The sequence below is a fragment of the Marmota monax genome, unplaced genomic scaffold, assembly GCF_021218885.2.
Source record: "Marmota monax isolate L192 unplaced genomic scaffold, Marmota_monax_Labrador192_F-V1.1 WCK01_AAM20220418_F8-fsc00040, whole genome shotgun sequence".
In the NCBI taxonomy this organism is placed as follows: domain Eukaryota; kingdom Metazoa; phylum Chordata; class Mammalia; order Rodentia; family Sciuridae; genus Marmota; species Marmota monax.
In genome coordinates this window covers 6,473,880-6,493,334 of record NW_026692782.1, presented here as the reverse complement: position 1 = coordinate 6,493,334, position 19,455 = coordinate 6,473,880, and the positions used below count along the sequence as shown (strand labels likewise).

Sequence of the window (19,455 nt, the reverse complement as noted above, 5' to 3'; positions counted from 1 at the left end):
ATCATTCATACTTTTGATTAAGAACAATGTCAGCAGGTCCATAATAGCATCACAGAATCCTGTGACAGTTCCAGAGACAGGGCATTTTAAAAGAGGGGGGAACTAACTCTAAATAAATAAAGACAGAACTTAGGAGGATAAAGGTACAAAAGAGATAACACACTAGGTAAGAGAAGATAAAGAAAAGTTTATTGGAATGTGACGGGGGAAGAGATAAAATGTAATGGAGTAGGATTGCAAAGGGAGCAATATACTAAATGGAAAAAAACTGGAATATATTATTGCCCTTCTCATTCTGTAACAGTGTTACAAAAAAAATTTATTTTCTTGAATAGGTTTGCTTCTATCAGCAATTTTAATATGTGAATTTTGTATGATAGGGATGCCTTGCCCGATTAACACAAAAGAACAAGTCTAGTGCAGAGAGTATTTCATATAGGAAGTTACTTACCTGTGACCTATTCTGGAAATCAGAAACTTAATGATAAATGTCACCTTAGCCAACATGTTCAATCTGTCTCCTTGACCAAAACTGAATAAGAATTTTGAAGTTATTTTTATTGAACACAGTAATGCATATTTGTGGAATACCATGTGATTTTTCACTGTATGTACCTAATGTATAATGATCATATCATGATAATTGGCATATCAATCACCTCAAATATTTATTTATTTTAAAACATTGAATAAGTATTTCTGTATGTTAGAACATTGAAAAATCCTCTACTATTTTGAAATTTTCAATTCATTGTTGTCAATCATATATTTCCTACTGTATTATAAAATATCAAAAGTTATTTCCCCTGTCCAACTGCATCCTATGCCCATTAACCAACATCTCTTCATTCCTACCTCCCAACTTTCCCAGCTTTTGGTAACCACTATTCCAGTCTCTATTTCTACAAGATCAGCTTATTTAGTGTCCATGTGTGAGTGTGAATACACAGTATGTGTCTTGTTGTGCCTGACTTATCTCACTTAACATGATATCCTTCAGGCTCATTCACATTGCAACAAATGACACAATTTCATTCTTTCTCATGACTGAATAATATTCCATTTTGTGTGTGTGTGTGTGTGTGTGTGTATAAATTCTCTTTATCTCTTCATTTGTCCATGATAAATAAATTTATTCTCTATATTGGTTATTGTGAATAATTCTATAATAATCATAGAAGTGCAGGTATCTCTTTACATACTGATTTCCTTTTCTTAGAATTTATACGCCATAGTAGAATTGCTAGATCTATGTAGTTCTATTTCTAGTTTTTTAAGGAAACTCTATACTGTTTTCCATAATGGCTGTACTATCCCATCAACAGTATATGAGAGTTCTTTATCCACATCTCAGCCAGAACTTGTTACTATTTTGTCTTTTAATATATCCATTCCAAGCAGGGTGATATGAAATTGCATTGCAGTTTTGGTTTGCATTTCCCTGATGACTGGACCTATTAAGTATTTTTCATATACTCTTTGGCCATCTGCAAGTCATCTTCTAAGAAATGTCTACTTAGATTACTTGCTCATTTTTAATTAAATTGTTCATGTATTTGTTTTAGCTGTTGTTTTGGGTTCTTTATATATTAATCCCTTGTCAGTGAATAGTTTGCACAAAGATTTTTCTCCTGATAGTGATTTCTTATTGAAGGATTTCAAAAGACACGCAGAGGGTGGGAAAGTGTATGGAGTTCAGTTGAGGGTGATATTACAATAGACCTAAGAACCACACTCAGATTCCTAAGTGTAAGAACAATGCTCTATTTTTTATTTATTTTTTCCTATTTGCTAAAGCACCTTGATGGCAAACTTCAAAATGGTTTATTTCCAATCATACAGTCCTAGCTGCCTATGCCTACCTAGAAATTCTTTTATTCTGCTCTGCTGCCTCCCTTGCTTTGAAAGGGCAAGATAACTGCTATCAGAAAGGCTGTTACTGTTTTCAAATATCTTTCTTTGCATATGTAATACAAACTACAGTAGATTCAAGAGATAGGAGGACTATAATGATCCACCATTGCCCTCTCAGATTCATGCCATCACACCCCAAATCAATGAGTGAACCTGAACAATCTGATTAAATGTTATAAGAAAATGTTATTTTACAAGAGAGAATTTGGTCCTCGGGCTCTTATTTGAGCTATTTTCTACAGATTGAAGAAATAGGACAAGTGCTGATTCTAACGTGAAGTGCCTCTCACCCTGCTCTGGCTGGCCAGAGCTCCCCTTGCAACCTCGCTTGGCCAACATCATCTTGTTAAAGGAGCAAGCCCTTCCTATCTCCTACCCTCTGCTTCTCTTCCAGATGACATTGGAGATAAGGCACAAAGTATGGAAGCTGTGTTCTTCTTGGCAAGACTTTACTGCCCTTGGGTTGACTCCTTCGAACACACCTGGCCCGTGGTCAAGCTACTTAAAACTCTACAGACTGTCTGGAACTTGTCCGGCCCTGCTTGTTAACTAGATGGATTTACACTTCAGGTTCACACATGGCTATTTCCTGTGTCAAGTTACTCAGCATAGTCGTTCACACTCCAAAAATACAAAGGCCACGCCAATAGTTCTGGTTAAAAAATTCTAGCCTACTAATTGTTTTTTTTTTGTTTGTTTGTTTTTTGGGTTTTTTGTTTTGTTTTGTTTTGATGTTTAATTCTCCTTTTGTTTAGGCAACATGAACATACTGAACAAACATCAGGTAATTCAAAACCTTGAACCATTTATTTCAAATGATAAATCTTCCTCATCTTTTAAGCCTCCAGCGCCTTCATGAAACAACCCATGATTTTTACATGAAGGTGTTTCTTCCACCAACTTCTCTAACTAAAAGAACCTATAAATCAATGAAATATACCAGGCACTCCAATAGCTGTACTTCAAAACTGCACTTCTAGCAAGTTTCTTCTACCTTGAAATTACACAATGATTACCTATAAATAATGTTCAACTTTACTCATTAGAAATAAAATGAAAACAAGATATGGGCATCCCATTATGCTAGCAAAATACAATTAATAATAAACTAATATGTTAAAATTTTAAATATCAAGACAAGTGAATAAATGGTGAAATATATATTTGCATTGCCCACACTGGCCAATAAAATGGAATTTATTTTTAAAAAGCCAACTTTCTTTAAATGTTCACTCAAGATTGGCAGCCATTATGAAGTCAAACAACAACAAGTGCTGGAGAGGATGTGGGGAAAAGGGTACTCTTGTACATTGCTGGTGGGACTGCAAACTGGTGCAGCCAATCTGGAAAACAGTATGGAGACTCCTGGGAAAGCTGGGAATGGAACCACCATTTGACCCAGCTATTGCCCTTCTTGGACTTTTCCCTGAAGACCTTAAAAGAGCGTACTACAGGGATACTGCTACATCGATGTTCATAGCAGCACAATTCACAATTGCTAGACTGTGGAACCAACCCAGATGCCCTTCAATAGATGAATGGATAAAAAAAATGTGGCATTTATACACCATGGAGTATTACGCAGCACTAAAAAATGACAAAATCATAGAATTTGCAGGGAAATGGATGGCACTAGAGCAGATTATGCTTAGTGAAGCTAGCCAATCCCTAAAAAACAAATACCAAATGTCTTCTTTGATATAATGAGAGCAACTAAGAACAGAGCAGGGAGGAAGAGCAGGAAGAAAAGATTAACATTAAACAGATACATGAGGTGGGATGGAAAGGGAGAGAAAAGGGAAATTGCATGGTAATGGAGGGAGACCCTCATTGTTATACAAAATTACATATAAGAGGTTGTGAGGGGAATGGGAAAATAAACAAGGAGAGATATGAATTACAGTGGATGGGGTAGAGAGAGAAGATGGGAGGGGAGGGAGGGGGGATGGTAGAGGATAGGAAAGGAAGCAGAATACAACAGTTACTAATAGGGCATTATGTAAAAATGTGGATGTGTAACCGATGTGATTCTGCAATCTGTATTTGGGGTAAAATTGGGAGTTCATAACCAACTTGAATCTAATGTATGAAATATGATATGTCAAGAGCTTTATAATGTTTTGAACAACCAATAAAAAAAATTAAAAAAAAAATAAATAAATGTTCACTCAATTAAAGTCAAGTTTTGCTAACTCATTTACTCCATCCTCCTTAGAAGTATGGGTTGATAATCCTTTAGTTACCAAAAACAAAAGTAATAAACTTAATTTTTTGTCCTTTAAAAAAGCAGATATGTTAAATTTATCATTACTTTAAGAAATAAGGTCATTAAATAGAACTCTTTGTATGTGTTGATGAAGGAAATACATTATTCCTAAGTTTCCAGCTGGTTGCATAGGGCTTCCTAAACATCATTTTCGAAATTTTCATCAAAGCAAAGTTGTCTATAATTGGAAAATACAGAAAGACCACAGTAGCCTAATTTAATGACACATAAAAGAGATGACACCTTGTCATTCAAAACTGCTTCTGCCCCCAATTCATTGACCCCTCTGAGCAAAGAAGTCCTTTCAATTTGAGCAAACCAGGAAAGTCAATAAAATCCACTATAGCAAAGAGTGCAGAAAGTATCAAAATTGGACAAGCACACAACTAAGAGCTGCTAAAAACATGACATAGAGGGAGTCAACAAAATGCAACAGACTAGATATAAAAGCATTCATAGTCTTATTGTCCAAACTTCATCATATGCAGATTTGAAAGCATCCTTCAAGAGGAAGCATTTGGCAAAGATATTATACTGCAGACAAAAATGGGAAGATCCTAAATAATGAATCTCTGCCTTTATCTTCTCCCACGAATCTCTCTGCTATCACCAGAGCTGAATATCCTTATCTATCAGAGAAAGGGAAGGGGAAATGATGTTAACAATTACAAAATGGGCAAAATATAGAGCAGAGAAAATATTTGCAGAAATAATGCAACCAAATATTCAAAAATGATTCAAGAAACAGATTCAAGACCAAAAGAACTCTTCACATTAACAACAAAAATATATCATATAACTGCACATAGCAAAGGAACAGAGAAGATCTAGAAGTTACTAGAGAGAAGACAGACTACATAGCAAGAAGAATTTGGCATCTAACTTCTCATAACAACAAATAACTATGGCATAATCCAGAAGACAGTTGAATTATGCTTTCAAATGCTAGAGAAAATATCTCACCATACAGAACTTTATAAACAAGAAAACTAGTTTGCAAAATGAAATTATGCCTTTTCAGACAAAAAAAATATGACTTATAATAATTAAGAGATCCCTCCTAAACATTTAAATAAGATGTTTCAGGATAAAGAAATTATTAGAGAAGAAATAAATGAAATATAAAAAAGACAAGTAAGCAGAAAAGGTAAACAATGAAATCTAAATAAAATTGACTGAATGAAATATTAGCTGGTGTTAAATCACTTTAAGTGTCCTTGAATTGTATAGGAAGAACATAAAGTTGTTAGCTAAATGCACACTTTTTGTGGTTAATATGCATTTTAAAATGTTTAGAGTAAGTACAATTTTGAATCCAGTAGAGACAAATGGAATAAAAATAAAGCTTACACAAAAATAAAACTTAATCCAAGAGAAGGCAAGAAAGAGAGAAAAACAGAAAATGTAGAATAAATAGATACGGCAATAACTCCAAACTAATGCTTAGTTAAAACATGAAATTGTCAAACTGAATCTTAAAAATCAACTGTTACGTTGTTTGCAAAAAGTAAAGATAAAAGGCAAAGAAAGTGAGGGAGGGAAAACACCAATATCATTCAAGAGAAATCTCACGTGTTATATCACTACTGAGCAAATTTTACTTTAGGGCAAAAAGGATTAACAGATATAAAGAAGCAATTTATAATAAAAAAAATTCCATTTCCTAGGAAAGTATAATAATTCTAAGCTTATATGCACCAAGTAATGTGGTTCAAAATGCATAATGCAAAAATTCTTTAAATGATTGAACCTCAAGGAGAAACTGACAAATCTAATATCACAATATGATTCTTAACATCTTTCTCAGTAATTGATACTAATTCCTTCAAACAACTACTTCATTTCTAAATTTTTAAATTTAAAAATATATTTCTATATAATTTATGGTGTCGTGACTGAAAATTAATTAGCTAAATATCACATTTAATAACTTAGGAAAAATTAAACCCCAAGAATTTAGAAGGAAATGAAATGATAATATTAGAACTGGAATTTAAAGGAAACAGCCTAATTAAACATTAATATAACCGAAAGTCAGTTCTTGTAGTAAAGTTCTTGCCTATCATGTGAAAGTTCCTGGAGTTCAATCCCCATCATTGGAAAAAAAAATTGTTCTTTGAAAAGAGAAATATGACTGGCAATTATGACTAGTACAACTATGATTTTTTGAAAATGTTAAATCACAAATAAATAATGTAAATAATGACAAGAATGAAAAAAGAAACATAACTGCAGACATAACAGAGATTTTAAAAATTAAACTTCTTAAAATTTAATTAATTTATTTGTCTATTTTAATTAGGTATATATGACCACAGAATGCATTTTGATTCATTGTATACTTTTTAAAACTTTTGCCAACAAAAGTTTAATATTCATACAAAATGGAAAAATTCCTAGGACAATATAACTTGTAAAAATTGACTCAGAAAAAAAAATAGATAGCAACTTGTCATGTACCTATTAAATCTGTGGGGGTTTTCCCCCCACTGAAGAATATATCAGTCTCCATGATTTTATAGGCAAGTGCTATGACACTTTCAAGAAATAGATAAATACAATATTAACCAATCTCTTCCAGAGAATAGGAAAAATTGAAGTACCCTTGCATGAGCTAGGACAATGATAGGGCATAGTATTGAAGTGTCAGTACTAATTCACCAGTCTCAAGAAGATAAAGTTATTTTCCTGTTACATAACAATCCAATGTTACATATCAGAAGGTTGTTGCCATTTAGGACACAGTTTTCTTCAATTTGTGTCTCTGCCATCCTCCATCCTCCAGGGTGTTTGGTTGGTTGGTTGGTTGGCTTTCTGGTTTTGTGACAGGAGAGGTCGGGTAGGATTGTTTGTTCATTGCTCCTTTTCTGATCAGCCTGAGTTAAATGGCATTGCAGGTACATCCACATTCTGTCTCACAGGAAGTAGAGAACAGGTAGACAATGGACTCTCCGATTTTTGAAATCTCTGATTTAAAAGAGCTCTGCTCACATTCCATAGGTATATACTCAGTAGGTGATAAACACCCAACTCCAAGGGAGTCTGGGCAAAGATAATGCTCAACATAGCTATATTTGGATAAGTATAAACTCACTTCCATTGGAGTACAAAAGTAGGAGACAAATAATCACCTCCTGGGAAGGCTGTAAAAGGAATTCCTGCATCAAAATAAAAATTTCTCATGTTTAATCTAAGATTCCTTAATGCTTTGAAATTCTGTGAGTCTATAACATACATTTCACAAAATCAATTAAAGGTAGAAAAACACCCAAACAAGAAAATGGATATAAAATAAGAAGGTTGAAGACACAAAAACAAGCCATTAACTTCAAAATTTACCTGAGCTTGGAGCTGAAAGATTACATCATATTGGCTATAAGATCACAGTCCATATAACTATAATGCACCAATTAAAAAATAATGAAAAAAAATTCCAGTCCAAAGAATAGTAATTCAATTACCTGTTGTCTGACATCCATGGATTAGAATGAATTTATCAATAAAGGGATCTTTTTATATTTTACTTATGACTACCAGCATAATATCCTTTGACTAATTCTTTAGATAGTAAAAGAAGAGAACTTAAATTTTAAGTAGCATATATTATACTAGATGTTCATACATAATTTTTCATTTAATCTTTCTGTAATTGTCTTTTTAGAGTAGAGAAAATTAAAAAGATTAAACCAATCACCAGAAGTTACGTATGTTCCTGGATATCCATTTTCTTGATTTACATGTTGATTTCTTTTCATTGAACCTCTAAGTACCCACTTATTTGGGGGTAAGGAATATACCACCCCACACTGGAGGGTAAAGGGAACAATTCATTCAGGTATAGTTCCAGATCTTTAAATTAAAATAAGTATAATCATACAGAGAAACAAAGGTATGTAATTGCCTTTGTAAGAAATATTTTAAAAATTAACCATTGTAAAACATTTTAACTTATGGAGGAGGGTCAAACTGGTATGACAATTGTATAAATAAGTAAAACTTGCATATCACTTTAAAAGGATTCAGTGAGAACATCAAAACTTTCTACTTCCTTGAGTTAGAAAGGTCATATTTCTAGTTATTCTTCCCCTTATAGAATAAATTGAGTTAATTCCCTCATTTTTAATTAAATTTTAGCTCACTGATAGGCTATTACTGACAAAATGGATATAATTTATCATTTTATAGGGAAGAATAAAATATTCAAGTTTGTCTTCATTGACAATATATTCTATTTAGTATTTGGGTATTATCTCATTTTTCAGTAATAATTTTCCACAGACTTTTAGAGCCTAGAAACTCACTGTGAGGGAAAATGTCATATTCTCTTTCTCTAAGGCCTTCCTAGTTTATGTGGTGAATATATTATCCTATTTTTTCAGCCATTTCATAATAGTCCAGGAACATTTTAGCTTATTCCAAAAATAAAGAATGTTTAATGAGAATCACCCAGACATTTCAAAAATGGTCTAAAAGTGGTAATGCCTTGCTATCTTCTGAAAGTCCCTTTTCCTGATTCACATATTTCCTTTTGCCTTTTACTCCAGGTTTCTCTTGGCTATAATTGACTTACTTTTTTATAAAATAAATCCTTATAACAAAAAAATTTCTTTCTTTCCTTTTTTTCTAAACTATTTGACTTCATTCATCTCTAAGGCACTCAAATCTGTAGTTGTGTAGAAACAAGCTGAAACGTTCATTTAACAGTCACTTAACTAAGACTTCTTAATGAGACTTGGCAAATATTCTATCTTATACTTACAATCCTTTAGTTATAGTACAATAAACTAGAAACTACTTAACTAAGATACTCACCACTACTTCCTACTTCTAGCAAAGAGACTTAGTGTGGCATTTATGAGATTTAAAATAAAAGAATAAAAAGGACAGAACAGAACAATTCCATATTTCTGTATAATGACAATTCTTAAAAGCAGCATAAACTATTTTATGAACTGAAACTAAAGACACTCTTACAGCGGAAAAATATCCTTCAAGCACTGTGTCTTATAGTGCATATCACCACATACGGCATATCACACTATAGAATAACTACCTCTGAGCACACTCTGCCTTAGAAATACAGGGCAAAGCCTATAGATTTATTTTGTACATTATCACTGTATCTTCCAACAAGATGATGAAGTGTTCATCATGGCATAGTTAGTACATTGACATTTTCCCTACACAGCACCAATGATCTTTTCAAAATGTTGGTTCTATGCTCAAATGCTCCAATATGTTTCGAACTCAGAAGAACAAAATCCCAAATTCTTACAAAGGCTTATGATGACAGATTCTCACCTGGCCTCAGAGAACCTCTCTGGCTTTATCTATTTTCTCTGTCACCAGCTTCCTCACTCTAGTCACAGGAATTTCCTTGTGCTCCTCACACATGCCAGGTACTCTCCTCCCTCAAGGCCACTGTAGAACTTTACTTCTGCTTTGATGGTCAGGTAGAAATCATCTTGGCTTCATCCACTGTTTATTCCAGGTCTTTGCTTAAATACTACCTCCCTGATATTCACATCCCTTATCATTCTTTTCTTTTCTCCATGATAGTCATAGAATATGGATAATTGATTTAAAAAAAATTCCTTTCTCACTATAAACCTATAAGGACAGGAGTTTTGTTCTTTTTCAAAAATATGTTCCCAACACCTTAGAGTATATGGCACAAAGCAGCCACTCAATAAACATTACTTTTGAATAAACAAATGCAAAAGTTAATGTAAAAAAAATACCTAACACTGGTTTTCCAACAATATTTCTAACTGAAGCCAAGATTGCTGATGTGATAATCATAGAAATTAAAAATGAATGCTGTCCCAGCTCCTCACTAGTGTCTCCTACATATAACCTCCATGCATGTACTCATAAGGTTATTGGGACTATAAAGAGCAGAGAGATTTCAAGTAAACACAGAAATATAACAAGGAAGACTGCAGAATATGTGTGTCATGATTAATTGAATAGTAAGTCCCTCAAATAAGCACTACTTGAAGCTTGCTATGTTTATAAATTTGCATATATTCCCCCCACCCACCATTACCCAGACCAGATTTATTCTGACCACTGCCATATGTTCAATACAGTCCAAAAAAGTTTTCCTCACTTATTATTTAAAACTTCATTTCTTTATACATTTTGGGTATTAACAACCCCTTATCAGATGTATTGTTTGCAAATAATATTGTCTTGTTCTTGATTGTCTCAACACTTTGTTGATTGTTTCTTTTCCTGTGCAAAAGATTTTGAGTTTGATATAATCTTTATTTTATTGATTTTTAAATTTTTTTCCTAAATAGTTACACATGACAGTAGAATGTATTTTGACATATTGTACACAACTGGAGCACAACTTCTCACTCCTCTGGCTGTACATGGTGCAGAGTCACAGTTTGATGAATTCTTATCTATTTTTATTTTTGTTGCCTGTTCTTTGGGTACTATTCAGAAATTGTTTGTCCTAACCAAGGTCAGGGAGCCTTTCCCCATGTTTTCTTCACGTAGTTTTATATTTTTAGGTCTCAGGTCATTTATTTTGAGTTAATTTTGGTCTATGATGTGTAATAAGGCTCCAATTCTGCAAATGAATAGGTCTTACCAACATCTTTTTTTCAGTACAAACAAAAATTTATTTTTAATGCTTTTAATAATATATTTAATTATATATACTAGTTGGGCTCATTTTGACATAATCCTACATGCATGGAATTTAATTTATTCCATTCCAGTGCCCAACACCTCCTTTCCCTCTTGTCTTCCTTCCCCCCACCCCCCTTCCTCTGCTCTACTAGTCTTCCTTCTATTTATTTATTGTTTTTAATTGATACTTTATAGATATACATGAAGGTGGAATTCACTGTGGCATATTTATAAATGTTTATAGCATAGTTTTTTCAGATTCACCTTTGGACTATCCCAGTGTTTGTTCTTCCATCTGGCATTCAAAACATACAAGAAATTCAACTCAATAATAAGAAAACAGATAACCAAATTTGAAAATTGACAAAGGATCTGAATAGACACTTCTCAAAAAAGACAAAAAAAATGGCCACCAGGTATATAAAAAATCCTCAGTGTCATTAATAATCAAGGAATTACAAATTCAAGCCACTAGATATCATCTTAACACTGTTAGGATGATGACTATCAAAAAATGAAAGCTATAAGTTGGTGAGGATATGGAGGAAAGGAAACCTTTATACACTTTCAGTTGGGAGGTATAATAGTACATCCTTTATGAAAAACTATTTCCTCAAGAAAATTAAAAACAGAACTACTATATGATTCATCAATCACATTTCTGGGTATACATCCAAAGGATATGGAATCAGCATGTTGAAGAGACATACGTGCTCCCATTTTCATTGCAGTACTGTTCACAATAACTCTGTTAGCTTCACATACTATAATAAAATACCTATGATAATCAACTTATAAAGAGAAAAGGTTTATTTGGGCTCACAAAAATTCTGGAGGTTACAGCCATGATCAATTGGCCCCATTTCTTTGCACCTGTGATGAAGCAACACATCATGCTTGGCAGAGCAAAACCATTCACCTCATTGCTAGAAAAGAAAGCAGAAGAGAAAGGGATCCCAGGATTCACTTCAAGGGCATTGTCCCAGTGACCTAAGGATCTCCCAGAGGGCCCCACTTCCTAGAGGTTCCACTCTGTCTCGATAGCACCACCGTGGGAACCAAGCCTTTAAGACATGGGTCCTTGGGGACATTCAACATCCAAATCATGGTGGTAACCAAGACATGGAACCATTGTAAGTATCCATCAATAAATGAATAAAGAAAGAAAATGTTAAAAAAAAAAGAAAGTAAGTAAGAAAGAAAATGTTGTATATATACATACATAACAGAATACTGTTCAGCGTTGGAAAGGAAGAAAAGCCTGTCATTTGAAACAACTTAGATAAGCCTAGAGGATACTATGTTAAGTGAAATATGCCAGGAATGGAAAGACAACTATCAAATGATCTCACATGTGGAGTGCAAAAAAGCTAAACTGATGTAAGCAGAGAGTTGCCAGAGATCAAAGTGGGGGAGGTGAGCGGCCTTAGTCAAACTCGTAAAATTTCAGTTAGACAGGAAGAGTATATCAGGGATACAACATAATGACTACCATTAATACCAATGTATTGTGTATTGAAAATCACTAAGAAAGAAAATTTTACATGTTCTCTCCACACACAAAAAAATTAGAAGTACATGAGGCAAGAAATATATTAAATAGCTTGATTCAGCCATTCCACAATATATCAAAACATCATGTTGTACACCATAAATTTATATAAGTTTTACTTGACAAGATAAATAGAGAGAGATGGAATTTTTAATTAAAAAAAAGGCATTATCTCCTTTAAAGATCAAATTCAGATATTCCTATCATAAGTCAGTAACTACCTGTTCCCCATAGCTCTCTTTGCCTTCTGCTGGTGTTCCTTCTGTCACAAAGTCCATGTCTGAAAGAGAGGGAATGTGGAATCAGTAAAAAAGGGATTGGCCCTAGGTCTCCTGTGCAGCTGGTCTGAGACTGGAGGGGCCTTCCGCGGCTTCACTAGTGCACTCCGTTCTCTCAGAGGAATCTGATACTGACCCTTCTCTGTGGAATATTAAAGTGTCTAAGGTATCATCTAAGCCCTCCTTGAAGTCTTCTCCTCTGGTCTCTTACAGAAATTTCACTCCTTCCACCCACCCTATTCTGGTACCTAGAGTATTTATTGGCTCCAACCTCTGGATAGAACTCTCATTCAGAAAAAAAAAGTAAGCATCATCCCTGGATTTAGCAAGAAAAGAACAAGAAGGGGATCGGAGGACAGAAAGAGTGTGACTTTTAATTTAGCAGGTAAAAATGTTAATCTACTTTTATTCTCAGCCATGAGCAATCTCAATTTGACATTTCCAGTTTAGACTTGGACAAGGGGCAAATCTACAGACTTGTCAAGGGGAAGGGAAACATTTCACCACGTTTCACATCACCAAGTACATATATTAGTGGTGGGACAATTACACCCTCTTCCCAAAAATGCTGTCACATAAAATCAAATCAGTTAAAGAATTTTATTTATTTAGTGCCTACCATATATCAAGTATTGCTTATGTGTGGCATTGAAAATATTCTCATTGAAACCTTAAGAAAATTGCCTGAGACAGATATTTTATCCCCATTTGACACATGAAATAGAGACTCAGAGAAACACTAACTTATTTAAAGTCATGTAGGAGTCAATTCTCTTCCTCTCTCTCTCTTTCTCTCCCCCACCCCATCTTTCCCTTCCTCCCATTCTTGCTCTTCTCAATATATCCCAAAATTTCTGAATGTGTCCTATTTTGTCCTAATGTATATGTAACATTCTATTATCATTAGAGTAGCATCATTATGAAATTATAACCAACTCAGACAAGGGCTATAATGTGACCAAGACTTTAAATCAAGAGCATAGAGAGATGGCCAGCAGGCAGAATTTAGTCTGAAGCCTGTCTTGTTTTGACAACATGGTGCTTAGTTCTGATTTTTTAATGCTTTTAGGTAGGTTGTGCACGTCCCCATTTCTGTATCTATGACTCCCTTCTGATTCACACCCTTATTTCCCACATGCCTTCTTTCCCACATAGCTTCTGAAGGCATTTGAGTTTGGAAGCTTTGTTTAAGGTCAAGCACAAATCAAGGCAACTCATAGTCCTTTTAGCTTATCTGGCTTAAAATCATTGTCGATTCCTACTGAGAAAACGGTCTTTCATCTAGAAGACAATTTGGCAAACCTAAATAAGGAAGACACATTAAAGCAGCTTGGTAAAGGTTTGGGCAGGAAGAATTCAGACCTGAAGCCAACAGAGCTGCTTAAATGGAAAAAAAAAAATGAGTAAGAGTGAACATTACAATAGCTGCCAAATGTCAAAAGCAAGCAGCACAACTAAAATAAAACTGTTAATTTGATCTTACTTTTGTTTGGTGTAAGATGTGGGGGGTGGGGGTATCCTAGTATTCACATCTATCTCTTTCCATGAGACTTAAAATTCTTGTGCAAAAATAATTCAAATCTTCCATCAGATTCAGCCAGATGGAGAGGACACAAAACCGTCTACCAGTGATGCTCTGCTTGTGTCTCTGACCCACTAGACTGAAACACCCCTTCATGTTGAATTCTCTCCATCTGCAATAGCTAGATGATGTCCAACAACAGTATTTACTAAAATGCAGGTTCCTAGGCCCTGGGCCATTGTGACTAAGTCTCAAAGTGAGATTTTGGAATCTAGTTTTTAGCAAATAGCATTCTATAATTTTGCCATGACTTAAATTTGGGAACCACTGAATTAAGACTTATGCCATAGGTCCCCTGCCTCAACTCATTTGATCTCGACTCCTGCCCTTCTTGGAACTTTAATTATTGCCAGATTTTTCTTATTGAGCTGAAGCTCAGGTAAACACTCCTTCAAGCTGGCTCTCTTGTACTGCTGCCCAATTTCTAGCCTAACAAGGTGATTGTATTTTATAATTACTTCTACTCTTCATTCTTTGTACTAATATTGAAATAACTAACTGCCCTGTTAAGTTGTCATGAGCAGTACCTATGAGTCTAGAAGCTAAAAAAAAGGGGGGGTGTTTTAAATAGCTCTTTTCTATAAAATGATGGAAGGAAATAATTTCCAAAATAAACAAACAAAAGTCATTCGACAGATAAAATAGATCAGGCACAGACACTCAATAAACAGTTTGCTCATCTCTAGGAAAACAAAACAACAACTTTGCTGCGTTTTGTGCCTGTCAACCTTTACATCTGTATAAATAGTAATTTATTTTATGGTTTATTTCTTTGAGTACTTGCAATCAACAAGCAAACTACTGCATTACATTTGCCCAGCTTTCCTATCAAGACCATAGAATAAATGAGCTGCAGGACTACATGTATATATTCTTTTAAAGTAGATTGAAAATATATGTAAATTGTTCTGTCTCCTGAGCTTAGGCAGCATGCAAAGATGCTTAAGGATGATGACAATAATGCAAAATTGATGGCAATTTATTTGCTATAATAGCAACTCTGAGTCACAATGAAGAAGGTGATGATACATATGGGAAATAATTTTAGTAGGAACGTAACCTCTGACTACAAAATTTTTAAAGTAACAAAGTTCTGTGTTAACTTCAGTAGCACAAGTGCTATGCTGTCATTTCCTTCTAGGCAGCCAATTGTAATGCAGGCCTCTCCAAGATCTGCAATACATGGAGTTTGCTACCCAGGGAATTTTGTGGAAGACTCAGGATTTTGGAGGATTCCCAGTGGCAATGGAAAGGTTGTTTCTGTTCCAAGTGTCACATCCCTTTAGAACACACACCATTCCACATCAGTTGAACAATTACCAATTCTACAAGCAAAACAAGTAATGTAAAAGGATAACAGTATGTAGAAAATAAAAATATCTAGGTTAAAGAATAGAATTCAACCTTTCAGATGGTAACTTGAAAGAAACTCAAAATTTTAGATGCACATCTTTTTATTTCAAGTTCTCTTATATATTAGCACTATTCAATAATAGATCAATTGAGAATCGTACACAAAGCCATTTATTTCAACATTCTTTCAACAAAATTCTTTACAACATTTTAAACTTTTATCAACACAATATAGATTAAATAAACTATGGCAAATATTCTGGTGTATGAACATAAAAAACAATTTTTAAAAAAAGCATTGTATGTATTGATTGGAAAGATATCTATCACGTTGTCATTTTTTTAAAAAAAGTAAGTAGCAAAGTATTACTATATGTGTTTATACTTGTGTATAAAATAACTATCTATATACGCATTTAATACTTATATATACATTGAAAATTTCCTAAAAGATGCAGATTCCCATGATTATCTCTGGAGGTTGTAAATGAGAGACCTGAAAGACTTGGGAGCTTTCACTCTCCACTTCATACCTTCTGTACATTGTAGTGTTTTTACTTTTTATCATTGGCTTATATCCATTTAAAATATAAACAATGAAAGATCAAAATTTTTGATAAAAATTTTGTGGGTAATAGTATATAAATTCTCACACAGTGTGGGTAATAGTTATACAAATAGTAAGGAAATACAAATTACCTTAACATCATTAAGGAAAGTGCTCATTGTTAACATTTTCTTAGAAGAAAACTTGGCAATAGCTTTCAAAATGAAACACATGCATTATTTGATCCAATAGCTCCTTCTCTAGGACTTGGTCCTTGAGCTATACTGATATCCACATGCACAGGACAGTAATTGCAACATTATAAATAAGAGCAAAATGCAAATCTGCCCAACTGTCCAACAGTTATACATCAATAAATGGACTACTATGAAATTGTTTTGAAAGGCTGAGAATTTATCTGTGCACTTAAATAATCACCAACCAAGTTAATTATAAAGAGCAAGCCAAATTAAATGTTACCAGATATGTTAATACAAAAAGCATATATATGTCTATATACTTCTAAATACATAGAATAAATTAGAAAAGAAGAAGAATTAAAAAGAACTGGTGATTCGCTTCCTCTTGAGGGATGGCCCACAAAGAAAAGACTTAATTTTACTATGTATCTTCTTATGTATGTATTGTGTGCCATGTATTTTATTATTTAAAAATCTAATTTAAAATGTTTGATAAATAACTTTAGATGGAAGCCATAGATATTCATTTCACTTTTAGAACAAGTTGACTTTTATTCATCTATTCAATAAACATTTATCAAAAACTTATTATGTGCCAAGTACAGACCTAGGTTCACAGGACATATCAAATAATAAAACAAACTCTCTGCCCTTATGAATTTTATATCGTGGTGGTGGTGGTTCAGGGAAGACATTAACAGTAACATTAAGTATAATAACAATATGCAGTATGGTATATAGTATATTATAGGTATTAAATATGGGAGAAAGAAGAGTAGATTGGGAATACAGGAAATGCAGGGGTGGAAAGTGGGGAACAGGTTGCAATATGAAATAAGGTAGGCTGGAGCATCAGGAAAAGCCTCACTGAGGGTAAGATTGGAACAAATGTTCAAAGAAGGCCAATGAGTGAGTGGTAGTCTGGGGAAAGAGCTTTTCAGGGAAAAAGAAAAAGCTCAAGAGAAGTCGTTGAGATATAAAGGTATCTGGAATATTCAAGAAGAAGGAAGGCCAGTAGGACTGGTAAAGAATGACTGAGGAAAAGAGAAGTAGCAGGTGAGATCAGAGAAAGAACTGAGATCAGATCTCCTAGGCAAGGACTCTGTGTGCCATTAAAGAGCCTTGGTTTTTATTGAGTGAAACAGAACCAACTGCAGAGTTTAAGCAGAGAAGTGATATGGTTTGACTTACTTTTCCAAAGACCACTCCAACCACTGTATTGAAACTAGACAATAGGGAAGAGGCTGGAAATGGAGACTTTTAAAGAGCCTACTGTGTAACTTAAGCAGGAGATGGTGGTCCTCTAGGAGCAGCAATGGTGGAAGTGAGAAGTGATCAGATTTGAATAATGTTCACACGATTTCCTGGGGGGTTGGATGTGAAGTGTGAGAGAGAAGAGCCAAGGATGATTACACAGTTCATCTAACCCTCGAGCACAGACTGACTAACTGTATGATGCTTCTGCAAGAAGAGAATAAGGTAGAAATAACAATCAGAGAAGGCTAGTTGTAAACAAGTTTATTTTGCAACAAAGACTAACACGGGCTATTCGTCCTCAGGAAGATGAATGATTGCTGTTGCTAAGATTTGGTTTGACTTTTGCCGTACTGTTTAATTTCAATAAGGCCACTGTTTGAGTTTTCTTTAATGTTTATTACCTCAGCATGTCCTCTTAACATCACATATTCTCAAAACATCACAAAGTTGTATATAATTTTCTAAAAGAAAAAAAAATTTAAATATCTTGAGAAAAATTCTATCTAAATAATCTAGGTAGATGCATCTGTGATTAAATAGATGTCTTTCTCCTTTTACTCCATTTACTTAAAATCTGTTGCTCTTTGTCTAAATAGTAACCCAAACAGCTTCTTCCCTAGTGTTAAAGAAAAAATTATCCACTCTATCAAGACAAAAAACTAAAGAAAAACTAACAAGATGATAGCTTACATAACTGAAAACTACCACATCAATGTCTATAGCAGCACAATTCACAATAGTAATCTGTGGAACCAACCTAGGTGCCCTTCAATAAATGAATGGATTAAAAAAATGTGGCATATACACAATGAAATATTACTCAGCAATAAAAGAGAATAAAATCATGGCATTTGCAGATAAATGAATGGAGTTAGAGAAGATTATGCTAAGTGAAGTTAGCCAATCCCAAAAAACCAAATGTTGAATGTTTACTTTGATATAAGGAGGCTGATTCATAGTGGGATAGGGCAGAGGGGTGGGAGGAGAAGGAAGGGGGCATGGGGTTATTAATGATGGTGGAATGTGATGATCATTATTATCCAAAGTATATGTATGAAGACACAAATTGGTGTGAATATACTGTGTATACAACCAGAGATACGAAAAATTGTGCTCTATATGTGTAATAAAAATTGTCATGCATTCCACTGTCCTGTATAAATAAAAAATAAAAATAAAATTAAAAAATAAAGAACTGAAAACTATCCAGGATCTGAGAACTGTTCTGCATTTTTACTTTTGCAATGTACTCCTCTTCCTTGCAATTAATGCTTAAAGACTCATATTGTCTTATGCTGCCTTTCTCCTATATCTGGCCCAGGGTGGTTTGACCATTTTTCCAAGCATAAGAATCACGGTATAACCATGTTTTCCTTTAGTAACCACATAAATTGTGTACTGGGTACTTTTAACTACAGAATAGGGCCTTTGGAATCACATGCTTTGAAAATAAGATTTCATAAAGAAGTCTCAGTAGCCAGCTCTATGAAACAGTGATAATATGTAGAAATATATTTTAAAATATGGCACATAGGAGAAATTCAAATTCAGTAGTTCTTTGATCAAAACTATAAATAATTAACAATCTTATCCTACATTAAGTTATTTGTTCAGTTGATTTCCATACAGGGTGAGAGATAGGGAGGTAGTTTCTATATTCTGCAGGTGGAAATCCAATTTTTGCAGTTCTATTTGCTGGAGAAGCTATCTTTTCGCCAGTCTGTTTTTGGCTTCTTTGTTGAAAATTAGGTAGTTATGCAAGTGTAGATTTATTTCTGGTCCCCCTATTCTATTTCATTATTAACGTGTATATTTTTGTGCCCATACCATGCTGTTTTGATACAATTGCCCTATAGTATAT

The 19,455-nt window shown here is 34.0% G+C and overlaps 1 long non-coding RNA gene across 1 annotated transcript in view; it reads right to left on the bottom strand.

Annotated features, from left to right (window-relative positions):
- Nucleotides 1-12,119: 12,119 nt before the first annotated feature.
- LOC124094836 (uncharacterized) overlaps nt 12,120-19,455 on the bottom strand; it is a 229,713-nt gene continuing 222,377 nt past the window's right edge. Inside the window, exon 4 of the long non-coding RNA XR_006852345.2 lies at nt 12,120-12,657. This is a non-coding gene — a long non-coding RNA (uncharacterized LOC124094836). The remainder of the gene's footprint in view (nt 12,658-19,455) is intronic.